The following is a 16,684-nucleotide window of genomic DNA, read 5'->3' as shown; positions in this document are numbered from 1 at the left end:
GCCACTCTGGGAACTGCAGCCCTTTGAGGACACTCTAAGGACACTCAACAAACTACAGCTCCCGAGATTCTTCAGGAAAAGGTATGCCTGTGAAACGTGGTAATGCATGGTGCAACGTGGCCTAAAAGTAAGAACCCACCATTAAGGGTTCATATCGACATTTTAACATATGGGGCTAAATGAAATCGAGCGTCAGAACAACTTGGCCACAATAAGGAAATTTTGCCCATGGTGTGACTATTTTCCACCTACCCATTTCCACTCTCTGGCATGCTATCTGTATAACCTAGCAATTCTAAAATAAAGACACGCTTTTACTCTCACAAGATTGAATTTATTGCCCTCGGCTGTACTTGAGGGACAATTCCAACAGATTCCACACGAAAAACGCTTATGTCCCTGTGGAGATGGCAGTACCGAATCGGTGGCGCATGCACTTCTGGCCTGTACTCTTTATAAAGACTTGAAGAATGAGGTTATCACCCCTCTTTTCCTGTCCATTCCGGGTTGCCCAACCACTGCCACAGTGTCTTTTCTCTTGGCAGATCAAGATGAGCAGGTGACAGCAAAGGTTGCAAGGTTTTTAGCTTGGGCAATTAGAATAAGATCCACTATTTGACTATTGATTCAAAACCCTAAAATCTATTTTATATAATTGACCTTTTTTATTTTTATTTTTTGTATATCGTATTGTTGTTTTATTGCTATGGCCGATGGCTGACACAAATAAAGATTCATTCATTCATTCATATGGGGCTGCAATAAACAATAACTGGAACTTTGGCATTGTGTCTATGAAGTCAAACATTCCCTGTGCACACATGCATGTAATATTTTACTGTGAGGTGTAGGTGTTATCTTTACTGCTGATGCAAACTACTGTTGATGGGTTACCTCACCGCAAAACGTGACTGTTTATGTGTTGGGGAAAGGGTGGCGCCACTGTGTTTGCTAGCTTGAAGTTTCCTGACTTTGGGATTTCATCCATCTGAGCACTGTAGGCTGTACAAAATGAACACGTATCCTGGGGGCATAGGAAATAGTTACCCGCCCCCACAAAAAACCTCACATATATCACAGAAACAATTATACTGGGCAAAACCCAATGCAAAAATAAAATACGTCTTTCTGATAAATTCAAGATTTAATAACGATCTCAAAACAGCAGGCTCTAGCAGACTATTTTCCTCCTTAACTTTCCGAGTTCTCTAACCAATGACTTCATCAGTAAACACTTTGCTCAGGAGTAGTACTAAATCTCTAGAACACCTATGTGAGGAATGTGTGATGTAGGGAGCAGGAAAGAGAAGGAATGCAGACCAAAAAAGAAACCCTAGAATTGTGCTCAGCTTTCCACTTACTGATAAAAGATTTGCCAATAGTTTGATAGAGTTAAAGCCCAACAGTAGCCAGATATTCTCAAATAGTTTTGTTAGAGCCACAAGGACACAGAATATAATCAAAAGAACCGCCAGGCCAAAAAAGATTAAAAAGTATGAATTTGCTACATGGAATTCCCGCACAAGTTTTTTTAAAAAACAAAAATCCCAAAACACACACACAGAGAGAGACAAAACCTTGAAAGTGAGGAAACAGTCATATAGCATTGGTTACTTGCTAAGCAAAGACATGTTCTACCAAAATGCCAAGAAAAAAATAAATGAAGAGAAGAGAGTAAAGTGGGAAGGAGATTGAAGATAAAAGGTTTCATTATCTGACTTCAGGGAGTGTAAAGCATTGCAATTCTACACTGTTATATAAATTGTTACTTGCTGAAGTAACATTATTTATGGCATTTAAATCCTGCCCTTTCCTGTATCTCAAAGAGACAAAAACAAAAACGGTTCCATTTTATTCTAGTAACTCAGTGAATTGAAGTTAGGTCAAAAGATAAGAGAAAATACAGTGGTTCCTCAGGTTACAGACACTTCAGGTTACAGACTCCGCTAACCCAGAAATAGTACCTCGGGTTAAGAACTTTGCTTCAGGATGAGAACAGAAACCGTGCAGCAGCAGCGAGAGGCCCCATTAGCTAAAGTGGTACCTCAGGTTAAGAACAGTTTCAAGTTAAGAACGGACCTCCAAAACGAATTAAGTTCTTAACCCGAGGTACCACTTTAACCTAGTGCAGAAGCTGCACTATGTATGGCAAAGTCGAAACTGCAGCCTCCGGAACCTGGTTTGGCCTGATACAACCACAGAGCTCTGGGCACCCCTGACTTCATTACTCTGCAGAAAAGATTGACAGGGACATGGGGAGGAAGACTACCAGCCAGTGGCAATGCACTTGCCATGGTGGTTGTGAAGGCAAAAACACGGAAGCCAGAGCCTGGGTTAGTCACATATTTTAAAATGAGGTGTTCACTTTTTGGAGTCCGCCACACTCTTCTAGAGTACAGCAAAATGTTCACACCGGGCTGGACGATGAATTCCTGAACTAAAACTGGTCTATAATGTGAATATCTGGGAGGTGCCCATTTGATGGTCCTGCACCATCCTGAAATTAAACATGCTGTGGCACAAAAAAGGGTGAGATCTCCTGGCTCTGGAATGCCCTCTCCTCCCAAATCAGATTGGTGGCCAATTCTTTTCCACTTTCAGCACCAATTAAAGAGTTATTTATTTATCCAAGTCCTGGGGTGATTCATTTGCCTCTACTGTCTGCTGCTCTTAAGTTTATTTTACTGTGGTGTTATTTTATATTTTTACAGGTTGCTGATGTCTTACTTGGTGCTTTATTGTTGGCAATGTATTTTAATGCTGATCCACTGCAACCTGCGTTGTGTAATGAATAGAGGGATAAAAACAGTTTGAATAAATAAACATTCACAGGGGCAAGCCAGTCAAAGCCAGTATCACCTTTGAGGCAACTTCATTAACTTCCAGCTTGTTCCTGGAAAAATCAAAATGCTACTTTAGACCAGTGTTTCCCAACCTTTTTCTGACCGTGATTCCCTTTCTGTGCCTCCCCATGGGTGTAGCCAATGGGTGGGGGCAGGAGGCAGCTGCCCCCCAATAAGTAAAAATCAGCAGAAATCAATACAAATATGAGGTTCTGTCCCACCCTAACAAAAATCCTGGCTATGCACATGCCCCATCCTCTGTGCTATCAGTAGAAAGGTAGCTATTTAAATGTTTCATTTGTAAATGGAACATGTTTTATCGATAATTTTTATAAATTATACAAGACAGAATTACATGAAATGATACATAATGAAATATTGTTGAAGCTGAAAAACTTAAGAAGCGTGGAGCTGGAAGGTACCCCAAGGGGATGTTAGAATTCTTGCTCCATGAATGCAGTCATGGGATTTTTGTCTTCCACATGATGGTATATGTTTTGACTCCACAGAGTGGGAAGTGACGGAGACAGGATGTTTGTGTTACTGTGTTCCGTGAAGTGGGACTATTGTTGTTTTGTTTTTTTCTCTTTGCTGTCTGATGCTGGAGAGAGAGGGAGCCATGTTGCAGTGTTCCATGTGTGTTTATATGTAAATAAAGTAGATTAGCCAAAATGCTTAGTTGCTGAGGTCTGTTACGCATGATGCGCAAACTCTGTGGATCCCTAAGTGTGCCGGTGTCTGTTGGCATCAGTTGCTGTGATGTTTGGGCTGAAGAAAGCTTATGAAGCTCCTGAACAATCAACCAGGAGGGAGGGAACATGCCAGTCAGGCATGAGTCTCTGCCAGGGTCCTACTCGAGTGTAGGATGATCTCCTGACAGGGTCATCTTTCTAATGCAACCCCCTGCAATGTAGGAAACTCAGTTAAAGCATCCATGACAGACGGCCACTCAACCTCCTCTTTATGAGTTTGATGCAAAATATTTGTACACCTTGATACAGCTGGACTACTCCCCAGGTTTGTTGTTTTCTTTCAGGATGGCACTTTGAGTTATCATTTGTGATGCCAGCAGTTATTTCAGACCAATTACTGGAATTGGATCTTTCCAGACAGGATATATTTACAACAGTGTCCATAGTGCCTTACAATAAACTGACGGATGATTCATGCTATTTTTCTTAGTTGAAGTCATCAGAAGTAATCTGGAGCCACAGTGACAGCATAACTAGATGTAATTCTGTGCAATCTGCCACTTTACATGGGACTAAGGATTCAAAATATAATTTGCTTTGATTTATAAAAAAGGTTTTGCTGATGGTAAAGATCAGAACACAAATGGCAAAGTATTTCACTGCAACTTCTTTTAGTAGATAAGTTTTTTAAGATTTCAAATGACAATCCTGTAAGAAGAGCCAACTTCATGTGGAGAACAGACATGTGTCTTTCTTTAAACGAACAAATATTTCTCCTACCGATTCGGGATACAATCAGAGACAGTACCATTTTATTGCCATTAACAGCCTACAATTAATTAGATTCTGTTTGACTATTTTCATGTGTTAATAGCTTGCTGCGGTGTGGAGGCAGTGCTAGATGTGCTCCAACTGTGAACACTAGCAACAATCCAGAGCATACATATTTAGCAGATAAAAATTGAAGCATTATTTATATTCCAGTTACTAGTCAGGAGGAATCCGCACAACACAGATCAAGGGAAGGCCTTACATTGCCCCGGGTTCAGTCCCTGACATTTGCAGAAAGGACTGAGAAATATCTACATGAAACCCACTTTCAGCCAGTACTGAGCTAGAGGGTCTGACTCTGTCTAAAGCATCTTCCAATGACCCCAAGGAAGAGCTTATCACCAGGAAAATCCCACTTGTGTGAACCTAGCCACATTTTGATGTAACAAAGCATGTCAGCCTGAATGCTTAATATATGTTTATGAGATATTATTATTATTACTGTTGTTGTTATTATTATTATTATTATTATTATTATTATTATTATTATTAATATTATTATTAATATGTACTTCTCAATTCCAAAAATATTTCCAAGGAACTAACTCCAAATGCTTATAAAACAGAGTCGTCATCAAAGGGCTTTAATTAGGACCGATGTTAAACCTGAATTATTGCAAATCTCTTGCGACCCGAGCCTTAAACTCTTGCTTTTTGCTGCTCCTTGAGCAGCAGAAATCAATTCTTCAAGAGCCTCACACTGCATTATTGATGTGGATATGGCAAACAATATCCATAATCCCATTAGCTGACCTCTAAAAGAAATGTTAGCAAGTATGTGATATTTAAAGGGGGTGGGAAGAGACTGTGAAGCCCTTCCCTAAACTCATGCCTAGTTGGACAGCTCAAGGCTTATTCTGGCACATGGCCTATAAAAACAGCTGTCAGTCAGGTGCTCATGTATTATTCAGGAACTCCATGGGCTTTGTGGGCCCAAACCTCTCTTGTCTCTTGTTGTGAGCATTATCTAGTCAACCACGCAAGGCATTCAGGTTACTACGCAACGTGAGTTACAAGAAATAAAAGGAATAAGAATGCCTTTCTTCCAGTTTAAGGATGCATTGCTTGTTGTACAAGTTTAAATCATCTTAGCCCTGCTACCATTTGGGGGCACTTGTCTGTGAGAAGTGTCCCATTTGACACTCAGATATTCATTTTCAGCTGCCTCCCCATTCTGGGCAAGTGCCAATCTGTGCTTGCCCAGCTTCCACTGATCCGACACCTGTGACCCACCCCCCGGCTTCAATATTCTGTGTATGAATATTGCTAATGAAGGAAAGGAGTCCCAAGAGGCACACTAGCTGACCTAGGATTTTCATTCACATTTCAGAATATTTAGTGTCCTGTGCAAAATAAATATCTCAACCGCATGTGCATTCTTAGAATTTCCACGTCTGCCCGTTAAGTTATCATTAGCATGTTGCTAACAATGACTTCCAGAACTCTGGAGATGCCTGGATGATGCCCGAGTCAGAAATTTTTGTATGCCTCTGGGTAGCACAAAACTCCTACCTCAATCAATAAAGTGCAGGTGTGTACAGTATACCTGAAGGAGCGTCTCCACCCCCATCGTTCAGCCCGGACGCTGAGGTCCTCCTCTGAAGGTCTTCTGGCAGTTTCCTCACTGCAAGAAGTGAAGGTACAAGGAACCAGGAAGAGGGCCTTCTCGGCAGTGGCACCTTCCCTGTGGAACGCCCTCCCATCAGATGTCAAGGAAATAAAGAACCACACAACTTAGACATCTGAAGGCAGCCCTATATTAGGTAGTTTTTAATGTCTGACATTTTATCATGTTTTGATATGCACTGTAAGCCACCTAGAGTGCCTGGGGAAACCCAGCCAGATGGGTGGGCTGTTGTTGTTAAAGAGAGATCATTTCCCAAGAGGGCAAAGCCAGTGGCCAGAAGATGACCCAAGAATTCCTCGGGCACTGAATCTTTCAGATGCATTTTCATTGTTCAAAGCTGCTTTGAGAGAATCTTAGATGAAATGCAAGTTATCAAAATGTCTATGTTTCTATGATTCCATATAACAACCTTCTATATAGAGGTGGGTGCTAAAATGTTCACAACATGGATTTCATCTGAGACCTTCTTTTAAAAAAGGAAAGAAATGGAAGGTATTTCATTTTTCAACAACTGAAAACAGGAGGCATGCATGCTATAAAACCAAAGTCAATTTTGTTTAGCTTGGCTGTATCCCAACCTAAACTTTTGGGCTTTAAGCAAGGGGGGAGCTATACAATTTCCCTGCCCCTTCAACCCCCCACAGTTGTTGTTTTTTTAAAGAATACTAGGCTACTTAATTTTATGAGCAGCTCTGCCAAACTAGAATAAACAAGTCTGAAAAACATTCCCACAAAAAGGTTTTTCACATAAACACGCACATAAGAAAAGGGTGGGGGAGAAATCAAACCAATGGGGATTGGAATATATACAATTGAGTAATCCAGTGAGCTAAAAACTCACATGCCAGCTGCTGAGCATGTACGCCTTAGAATAAAATTTCCATTTCCACAAGCTCTTTGCTACTAGGTAAGGTTTCAATGGATATGGATTCTGTTTCCTAATGAGCAAATCCACACAAACAGACTCTGCACAACTTAGAAAAGAATAAACAATGAACTTTTTGCCAGTCTTTTGGATTCCCATCAGCAAAGATGAGCATTACCGATAGCAAAACTTCCTTTGGTTTTACAGTCTATGTGGTCAGTGCTAATGCACTATAATAATGGATCAGTGGTCAAAGTCGTTAGCTAGAAACTAAAAACGCAGGACAGGAAATAAATCAGGATCGCAATTTTTTTCTTTTCTTCTGAAAGCATTTTTGGAATGCGTCACACACAAACTCAAGGTAAACCCCAATATATAGCTACAGAAAACAGGAGTGTGTGTGTGTGTCCAGTAAGTAGGTTTGCTTGCAAAGGAAGTCTAGCCTGCATGTTCAAAGTTACACAGGCTCCAGGCACAAGTTACAGAATAAGATCTAACAAACTACACTAAGGGTGTGGGACCTAATTAAGCCCAGTAGGTATCTGAAAATTTGGCTGGCAAGGCCATTTGGCGCTAACTATGCCCACCTTGTGTGACATCTGGCGCAGGGATCTGTTATCTCAGAGTTAAAGACTAACATTGGGGATAAAAGATCTACAGTGGTACCTCAGGTTAAGAACTTAATTCGTTCTGGAGGTCCGTTCTTAACACGAAACTGTTCTTAACCTGAGGTACCACTTTAGATAATGGGGCCTCCCACTGCCGCTGCGCTGCTGGAGCACGATTTCTGTTCTCATCCTGAAGCAAAGTTCTTAACCCGAGGTACTATTTCTGGGTTAGCGGAGTCTGTAACCTGAAGCATCTGTAGAAGCGCCTGTAACCTGAGGTACCACTGTATTCTCTCTGATCTTAGCTCTATGCACCAGAATGCTAAGATAGGAAATAAGCTTCTACAGCTGTCTTTTACGAAAGAAGAGAATGTGCAAGCACATACATAGTACTAAACTGCTCTTTCAGCTCTATGTATCTTTAAAGGGTAACCACCCTTACCTCATGATGGAGGAAGTGGGTTGGGAGAGGGTTTCTCAGGCAACAGGGTACCACTGCACCCATAAGGTGCCATGCTAATGACCCCAGAGTTGGATTAGTACTCTTTTTAGTGCCTGTAGTAATTATTTTCATTTCTTGATAATAACCCTGGGAAAGTTGTTTGGACAAAAGACTTTGGAGATCCGCTGCCAGTCATTACAAAATGGACCAATGATCACATGTATTGAAAGGCAGCGTCAGAATATTCAGTCTCCACATCCAGTGTAGGTGTTGCTTGTTAAATGTTCATGCTGCAAGAAGCCAAGAACATTGTTTTGTACACTTGCTGCTGCAAACCAGCAAGGTTACCCTTCTAAACTCTCTAGCAGAGGTTGCAAAGATACACCTTTTGTGAATCATGTGGCTTGCTTATACAGTACTGGCTCCAATTTATTGCAAAATAAGCTCCTGTAAGAGTAAGTCAAAGCAGAGACTCAGTTTTTCTTCCCCCAAAGGGATACTGTTTACACACTCTGAAAACAAAACACAAATAATAGAGATGTTTTATGGGCCCTTGAACAAGGACAACACAGCATTTCCCCCCGCTCCTCATGGTACACTCAGCCTTGCAATACAACACCTAAGAGCAGATGCAAAGTGTGTTCTGTATCCCACTCTTCTCCCCAGCTAGAACATTAGCCTGTCACTGCCCGAAAACATTTTTCAATATTCTATACAGAACGTTCCTGTATGCAATTACTTTTAATGACAAACTGCGACAGTCCAGAGAAGTACTTATGCTCTCCTACTTCCCCGAGAAACGAGATATTATGTTCAAGTTAGCATTTGTAAAGAAGATTTACCACCTGCCTTTCAGGCAGGGGAAAAAAAATGAGACTAGTAAAGGGGGGGCAGATAGTCACCTTTATAAAAATCTATTGTCTTAGTGGGACGCGAGTGGCGCTGTGGGTTAAACCACAGAGCCCAGGACTTGCCGATCGCATGGTCGGCAGTTTGAATCCCCGCGACGGGGTGAGCTCCCGTCGTTCGGTCCCAGCTCCTGCCCACCTAGCAGTTCGAAAGCACCCTTAAGTGCAAGTAGATAAATAGGTACCGCTCTGGCGGGAAGGTAAACAGCATTTCCGTGTGCTGCTCTGGTGCCGGTTCGCCGGAGCAGCTTCGTCACGCTGGCCACGTGACCCGGAAGTGTCTGCGGACAGCACTGCCTCCCGGCCTCTAGAGTGAGATGAGCGCACAACCCTAGAGTCTGTCAAGACTGGCCCGTACGGGCAGGGGTACCTTTATTGTCTTAGTAGCATCACCAACCTTGGGGGGTGGGGCGCCTGTGGGCACATTTGCAAAATCAGATAAACTGTCAGGAGCAACACACATAACCACACAACGAAGCACACACACATTCTTAGTATTAAAGAGCCAATCTGAACTGTCACATTATACTAAAACAATAGTTTGCTTCTTACTGAATATCCTCCCTTTCTATCCATCTGCATTTGGCACTGACATATGCAAACCTCCCCATTTAAAGTATCAATCCCTTTCAGACGTAAGTACGGCAATGATGGGGCACGTCAAAGATGATAAAGGTAAGTGATTGGAACTGGCGTTTTGTCCTGGAAACATCTGCTATCACAAGTATGATGTTTATGAGGGAACAAAATGGTTGGAGAGAGCATTAACTTGCTTGTTCTTACACACAGCTATCAATTATGAGGCCTTTTCACAAGAGATACGAGGAGGAAAGGGGTTTTGTCCAGAACGGGGGCTTTGTTATTATTGTTGACATGGGACAGAAAAGTGGAAGAGTGCCAACTTTAAAAATCAGTTGCCCATTGTGGCCGGTTTTGAGTGCGCATTTACATTTCAGTAATGAGAAATGCAACACAGTACACAGATCCAAGTGACACTTGTGAAAAACACCATGATTTGAAGCAGTATACAACAACAGTTCAGCTGTAACATTACCCACACCCACAATTACAAAATGTGAAAGCACCACACCCACGGCTGTTATAGTATCTGCCCTGTTCTTAAATCTTGGGATAATTATTTCTGTCTCTAAGTATTTCTCATCTACAAAATATAAGGCATCAACTGGATGCCTTTGCTGAGTCGTGCATTAGAACTCCTTGTCTGTAGCCATTAGGGAAGGGCCATTGCTCAGCTGTAGAGCATCTTCTTCACATGCAGAACAGCTGAGGTTCAATCCTCCCGCCTCTCCAGGTAGGGATGGGAGAATTTCCTGCCTGAAATGATGCAGAACCGTGGCCAGTCACTGCTGACAAGACTGGGCTTGATAATCCAATGGTCTGATATAATATAAGGCAGCTTCCTATGTTGCTATGTACAAACTCTCAAGAAGTGCAGCAGGTTATCCCCATGATTCTACATTCTTTGCATATGCCCTTGTCCCAGGGTACTGTTTTTAACCTTGCTCCACAGCTGGTGAACTCTGGGGTTGTAATTTACACAAAATAAAGTGGGGGGGGGGGAGATTTCATAAACAGGAACCCTCTGCCCATTCTGCTATATAATCCTTAGGAGAAGGCAGCGTTATATCTGCATCTGTGCTCCTCTAAAATTCAGTGGGTCAACCTTATTTCTCTCTGAAGCACTGAAACGTATCACTGAAATTGGAGCACTACCAGCAGCCATATGGATTATACCACAATCAGACATCTGAATAAGCAATTTCACTTTACAGTGGCTTTGGGGAACAGAACTCCAGTACTTTTTTTAAAAAAACACACCCCCAAACTCCCATGTCCTATATAAATTAACATGTTCTTAAACCAATTCACTTAAACCAGTTCACAAGACTGAGTTCAGATTCAGGGAAATAAAAACACCAAGGCTGTCTAAATAAAATACTGACATGCATTCCTAAAGCTCAATTAAGTGAAAGACAACTTATCTACATGACTACTTATCCCTCAGATACAGCCAACTCAGTACGGTCAAGGTAAATAAGAGAGTAATTTAATGCATTTGAAACTGTGAGAAAGACTGACATCTATATTCAGTCAGCGGCGGAGGAAGCGCTGCAGGCCCCGTGGTGAGTACCACCTGGCATTTTGTCACACACACCCCAGTGGTGACACCCAAAGTGGCCCGCACCCACCACATACCCCTTCCTCCTCCCCTGTATTCAGATCTACTTTAAATTAGTAAGGTAAAGGTAAAGGACCATTAAGTCCAGTCAAAGGTGTCTATGGGGTGTGGGGCTCATCTTGCTTTCAGGCCAAGGGAGCCAGCGTTTGTTGATAGACAGCTTTCTGGGTCATGTGGCAAGCATGAAAAAACCGCTTCTAGTGCACGGAACACTGTGACGAGTGCCAGTGTGCACAGAAAAGCTGTTTACCTTCCTGCTGCAGTGGTACCTATTTATCTACTTGCACTGGCATGCTTTCAAACTGCTAGGTTGGCAGAAGCTGGAACAGAGCAATGGGAGCTCACCCAGTCAGAGGGATTCAAACCGCTGACCTTCTGATCAACAAGCCCACGAGACTCAGTGGTATAGACCACAGCGCCACCCATTCCCTTCCCTTCTTTTACCTTTTAGTAAAGATGGAGAGTGGTCTGTCATTGGGCAATAAATGCTGCCGCCTGGCTAAAGCATTGTGTGCTAGTCAAAACAAGGTTTAAAAAGGCCAGGATTCTAAGATATATTTTTGCATGCAGCTAAGAGCATTACATCCAAATTCCACTTCAACAGTTCCTACGGAAGAGCCAATACGCTTTTTTAAACTGCATAACAGCTTGTCATTTCAACAGTGGGAGCTGCTGAAGTGAAAACAGAAGTGAAGCTCTAGGCAATGCAAACGGTGTGCAAAACGCACACATAGGTTCTTCTGAAAACCAGCCAAGAAAATATTTCCTAAACACACAATGAATGGAATCCAAATATCCACTTTAGGCAAGCCCAAGGGTTTGGCACATGATATATTTTGCCTTTCAAACCCACATGCCATATGAAAAATGCTTTTGAAAAACTCTCCATCAACCTACCCAATTTAAAGAGTGGTTTGCCACTTGACAAAGGAGACTACAATATTCATTAGCCATTCCTTTATAAAAAGCCTAGGTGCTTAGAGAAAACTCTTGATGACATTCCAATACACAAGCTAATAGAATCCATAATTACAAATATTTGTGGAGTTTACAAGACTCCACTGGTATTAATTTTGCATTGTGTAGTTTTTGAATTTGATGGCCCCAAGAGTGCATTTTTCCAAGTTGATTACAGGCTCTTTTACAGAGAGATACCAATTGAGGCCACTCAAACAAAAACAAAAACAGAAGACCATAAAAGTTAGGAAAGATATTGAGCAGTACATAGTTTTGCAAGTCTGCTGAATCTACACAGAGGAAGAGGCCAATTTATTTTCCTTTTCCAAGATGCTTAGCCAAGAATGTGAAGAATTTAGAATGAACTGAACCAGCAAAATGTGTAGAGATGGTGTTATTAGACATTTATAGTTACTTTACAAATATGCTAGCAGCAGACGGCAGGACCCTTCAACTTTCACAAACATACATGAGTACTTGGAGCCAAGAAACAGCCTAAAACTGTATGGCATATTTTAGAGGGCACACAAACACAAGCTTGTTCAAATGACAGACAAAATCTAATAATCATGAAATTCACATTCAAGGGGGGGAAATTTGCACAATTTTTCATAATTGGCTAATGTGTACTTTTTCTTCCCAATAGGAATGTGTCCCATTGCTCATTCATCAAGCATTCTTTGGTGAGGGCACAATCCAAACTCCTGCTTGGGAGCAGTGGGGATCAAGCTCTTGAGCTACTTGTGCCAGCCAGGAAGGGGAGGGTGGGGCCAGTAATTGCACTATTCTTTTTAAGTCCTAACTCCTAACAGAGTTGCTTCATCTAACAGAAGTCACTGCAGGCAACAGAAAGGACCTTTTTCTTAAAGTGCAACATCCTTCATTCTATAGCTTGGGTATATTAAAACCAGTGGGAGTTATATCATAGGATTTATGTGAGATGTGAAGATCACTGGTGGCTTACAACTAGCGATAGATGGGGGCAAACTGCGATCCAGTTCACATTTAAAGGCAAACCTTTAAAAATGTATTTGATTTAACAGTGATCTGTCGGTAGGCTTCATGGCTCCCCACTGGTCTCTGAAGCTCACACAGTCAAGGCACTTAGACAGGTTTCCTTAATTACTTTTTCTAGGAATCGTTTTTTTCTCTCCAGAGAGTGAACGTGTGGCTCTAGTATGTTGGATTGTTGTGCAAGTATTGCAGCGATACTGCAGAACCTAAGATTTGCCCAGAGAAGCAGACCGGGTACTGTAACAAGTTGAGAAGACTTCTGGGAGTAGCAGATATATTGTTGAAAAAAAGGGTTTTTTTACGTAAGTATAGCTACATGGTTTTCATAAGAACAATAAAGCATTTAAAAAGAATATTTGGCAAAATGTTACTGGGGCATGGTGTTACTAGTATGCTGCTGATGCTGTTGATACCCAGCTCTATTTTATAGTATCTGAATCAGGAGAGGCCATGCATGTCCTAAACTGGTGTCCAAATGCACTTATGAGCTTGATGACGGCTAGTAAACCATGGCTGATTCCTGACAAGATGGATGGGAACTGGGTGGGCCTGGGAATTAGATGTGTACCAGCTTTTGGATGGATATCCTATGAAACCACAGGTGAGTGGTCTGGAGGTGCTCCTAGATTAATCCCTGTTATTAGAGGCCCTATGTGGCCAGACAGCCCACTATGAAATTCACCAACTACAGCATGAAGCTACTAACATGAGTTTGACCAAACTGTGGGAGACAGTGGAAGACAAGAGTGTCCATGGGGTCACGAAGAGTCGGACACAACTAATAATAATAATAATTTATTTATACCCCACCCATCTGGCTGGCGCCACTACCGAGAAGGCCCTCTCTGCCTGGTTCCCTGTAACTTGGCTTCTCGCAGTGAGAGAACTGCCAGAAGGCCATCGGCGCTGGACCTCAGTGTCCGGGTAGAATGATGGGGGTGGAGACGCTCCTTTAGGTATACTGGACTGAGGTCATTTAGGGCTTTAAAGGTTAGCACCAACACTTTGAATTGTGCTAGGAAATGTACTGGGAGCCAATGTAGGTCTTTCAAGACTGGTATTATGTGGTCTCAGCAGCAGCTCCCAGTCACCAGTCTAGCTGCCGCATTCTGGATTAGTTGTAGTTTCCAGGTCACCTTCAAAGGTAGCCCCACATAGAGCACATTGCAGTAGTCCAAGCGAGAGATAACCAGAGCATGCACCACTCTGGTGAGACAGCCTGCAGGCAGATAGGGTCTCAGCCTGCGTACCAGATGGAGCTGGTAAATGGCTGCCCTGGACACAGAATTGACCTGCACCTCCATGGACAGCTGCGAGTCCAAAATGACTCCCAGGCTGTGCACCTGGTCCTTCAGGGGCACAGTTACCCCATAATCTGTTAGCCACCATCCATCCTCCAACCACCTCCAGACACTCACCCAGGACCTTCACTGCCTTCACTGGTTCTGATTTGAAAGAGAGGTAGAGCTGGGTATCATCCACATATTGATGAACACCCAGCCCAAACCCCCTGATGATCTCTCCCAGCGGCTGCATGTAGATGTTGAAAAGCATGGGGGAGAGGACGGAACCCTGAGGCACCCCACAAGTGAGAGCCCAGGGGTCTGAACACTCACCCCCCCACACCACTTTCTGAACATGGCCCAGGAAGAAGGAGCAGAACCACTGTATAACAGTGCCCCCAGCTCCCAGTCCCTCTAGACGGTCCAGAATGATGTTATGGTCAATGGTATCAAAAGCCGCTGAGAGATCCAGCAGAAGTAGGAAACAGCTCTCACCTTTGTCCCTAGCCTGCCGGAGATCATCGACCAGTGCGACCAGTTTCAGTCCCATGTTGAGGCCTGAATCCTGACTGGAAGGGATCCAAACGACTAAACAACAACTACAACTACAGCATCTGAAGGGGCACAACATTCCCATCCCTAGTCTAGATTTCGGCCAATGGTTTCATTCATATATATACACAGTGAATCAAGTTCAAAGTTTCTTAGTTAAGTAAATTATTACAGTGGTGCCTAGGAACTCAAACGTAATCCATTCCGGAAGACCGTTCGACTTCCAAAATGTCTGAGTTCCGAGGCACGGCTTCTGATTGGCCATCAGCTTGGTTTTTGCACAGTGGAAGCCGCATTGGACGTTCGTGTTTCGAAGAACATTCAAAAACCAGAGCACTGACTTCCGGGTTTTGACGTTTGAGAACGGAGCTGTTTGAGTTACGAGGTAACACTGTATAGAGAAACAAGACTGCAATCATGCTGTTACATAATATACTCATGGAAGTTTCGGTAGATAAGCCCTTTGCGGGGAGAGGGGTAAAATCCTGTTTTGTCTGTGAAGTTGTTCCTATTTTTAGCTATCTGAACACAGCCTTGCTCAGGGCCATTTCTATTTGCTTACAGTTCGTTTTCTATTCAGCCAACTTCTGTCAACTTCCAAAAGAATTACAAAGCATTTTCTGTACAGATAATATTTCCCAGGTTAACCTCAATTGCTATAAAACTTTGAGGTCCTTTTATCTTCCTTTTAAGATGTTAGACGTTTAACTGAAAATACAGCTACAGTGTGCTGGCAAGAGTTCAGTTGATAAAAACTCCTAATGGGAAGGGGCTATTTTAAAAATATAGTTATAAAGGTGAAAGTTAAAAGGTCCAAGCCTTTGTGATTTTTTTTAAGAGCTAGCACACAAAAACAGAGAAAGTTCATAAGGAGAATAATTTAGACATCCTTTTTGAGGCTAAAAGGAAAGAAAGTGGAGCTAAGAAAGATGCAGCCAACAGTATTTGTACCTTTTCAGACGATGCTCCTTTTTGCTCACTGGTTTTATTTAGTGAGCCAAATCACCCTATCTGCAAACTCATAGGATAAATTTAAAATGAACTTAAAAGCTTAGCCTTGCAAGGTGTTTTTGATTTTTTTAAAAGGTATGGGTTTAGGCAACCTTCATGGTGTAGAACTTGAACCCTCTTTATATATAGAAATACACACATGGAAAAGGCCTCAACATACAACACTGGCAAAACTCCATGTGGCAATCCATTTTTGCAAGTCACTGCCTGCTGATCCTTAGAGCAGGAGTTAGACCTCACTTTGACAGAACAGAATAAAGTTGAAGGCCATTGATGCTTCAAATCCGGACTGGGAAGCAGCAGATTGAGAAATCTAGATCAGCCTGAGTTCTCCTCCGCTATTTTGGCATCACAGTGATAGCTGCATCAGGCAAAAAGTTTTATTTGTTTCTATACCACCAAACATAAAAAAGTTAAAAAACTCAATGTGATCACCAACATAAAATCACCAAGGAAAAGAACAGTATAACTTGCAATTCAAGTTAATCATGAACTTAAGCAGACCACCCCTCAGGGATAACTTGAGTGAACAAATGAGCATTAAGCAGGCTCTGAATCACCAGGACTGTAGATATTTATTGAGAGTGCATTCCAAGGGCAGGTCTTGTTACACTAAAGGTGCTGTTTTGAGCAAACGTAAGATGAACCTTATGAGAATGCAGCAGTACTGAAATTGTCTCTCCCAACTGCAACTCCCATCATCCCCAATGGTCAGTGGTGGCCAGTGGACAGGGATGATAGGAGTTGCAGTAAAGCAGCATCTGGAGGGCACCACATTGGCCATCCCTGATTTAATGTATGAAGCACCAGCTGTAAGCGTAACACTGTACAAACACAGGTGCAATCCTGTC

The 16,684-nt window shown here is 42.4% G+C and overlaps 1 protein-coding gene across 4 annotated transcripts in view; it reads right to left on the bottom strand.

The window, feature by feature from the left end:
* SPSB4 (splA/ryanodine receptor domain and SOCS box containing 4) overlaps window positions 1–16,684 on the bottom strand; it is a 270,303-nt gene that overhangs the window by 27,119 nt on the left and 226,500 nt on the right. The window lies entirely within an intron of this gene.

This window comes from Podarcis filfolensis (assembly GCF_964270895.1).
Source record: "Podarcis filfolensis genome assembly, chromosome: 5".
Classification (NCBI taxonomy): domain Eukaryota; kingdom Metazoa; phylum Chordata; class Lepidosauria; order Squamata; family Lacertidae; genus Podarcis; species Podarcis filfolensis.
Note: the sequence above shows the minus strand (reverse complement) of the source record. Positions and strands in the feature narration are given on the sequence as shown.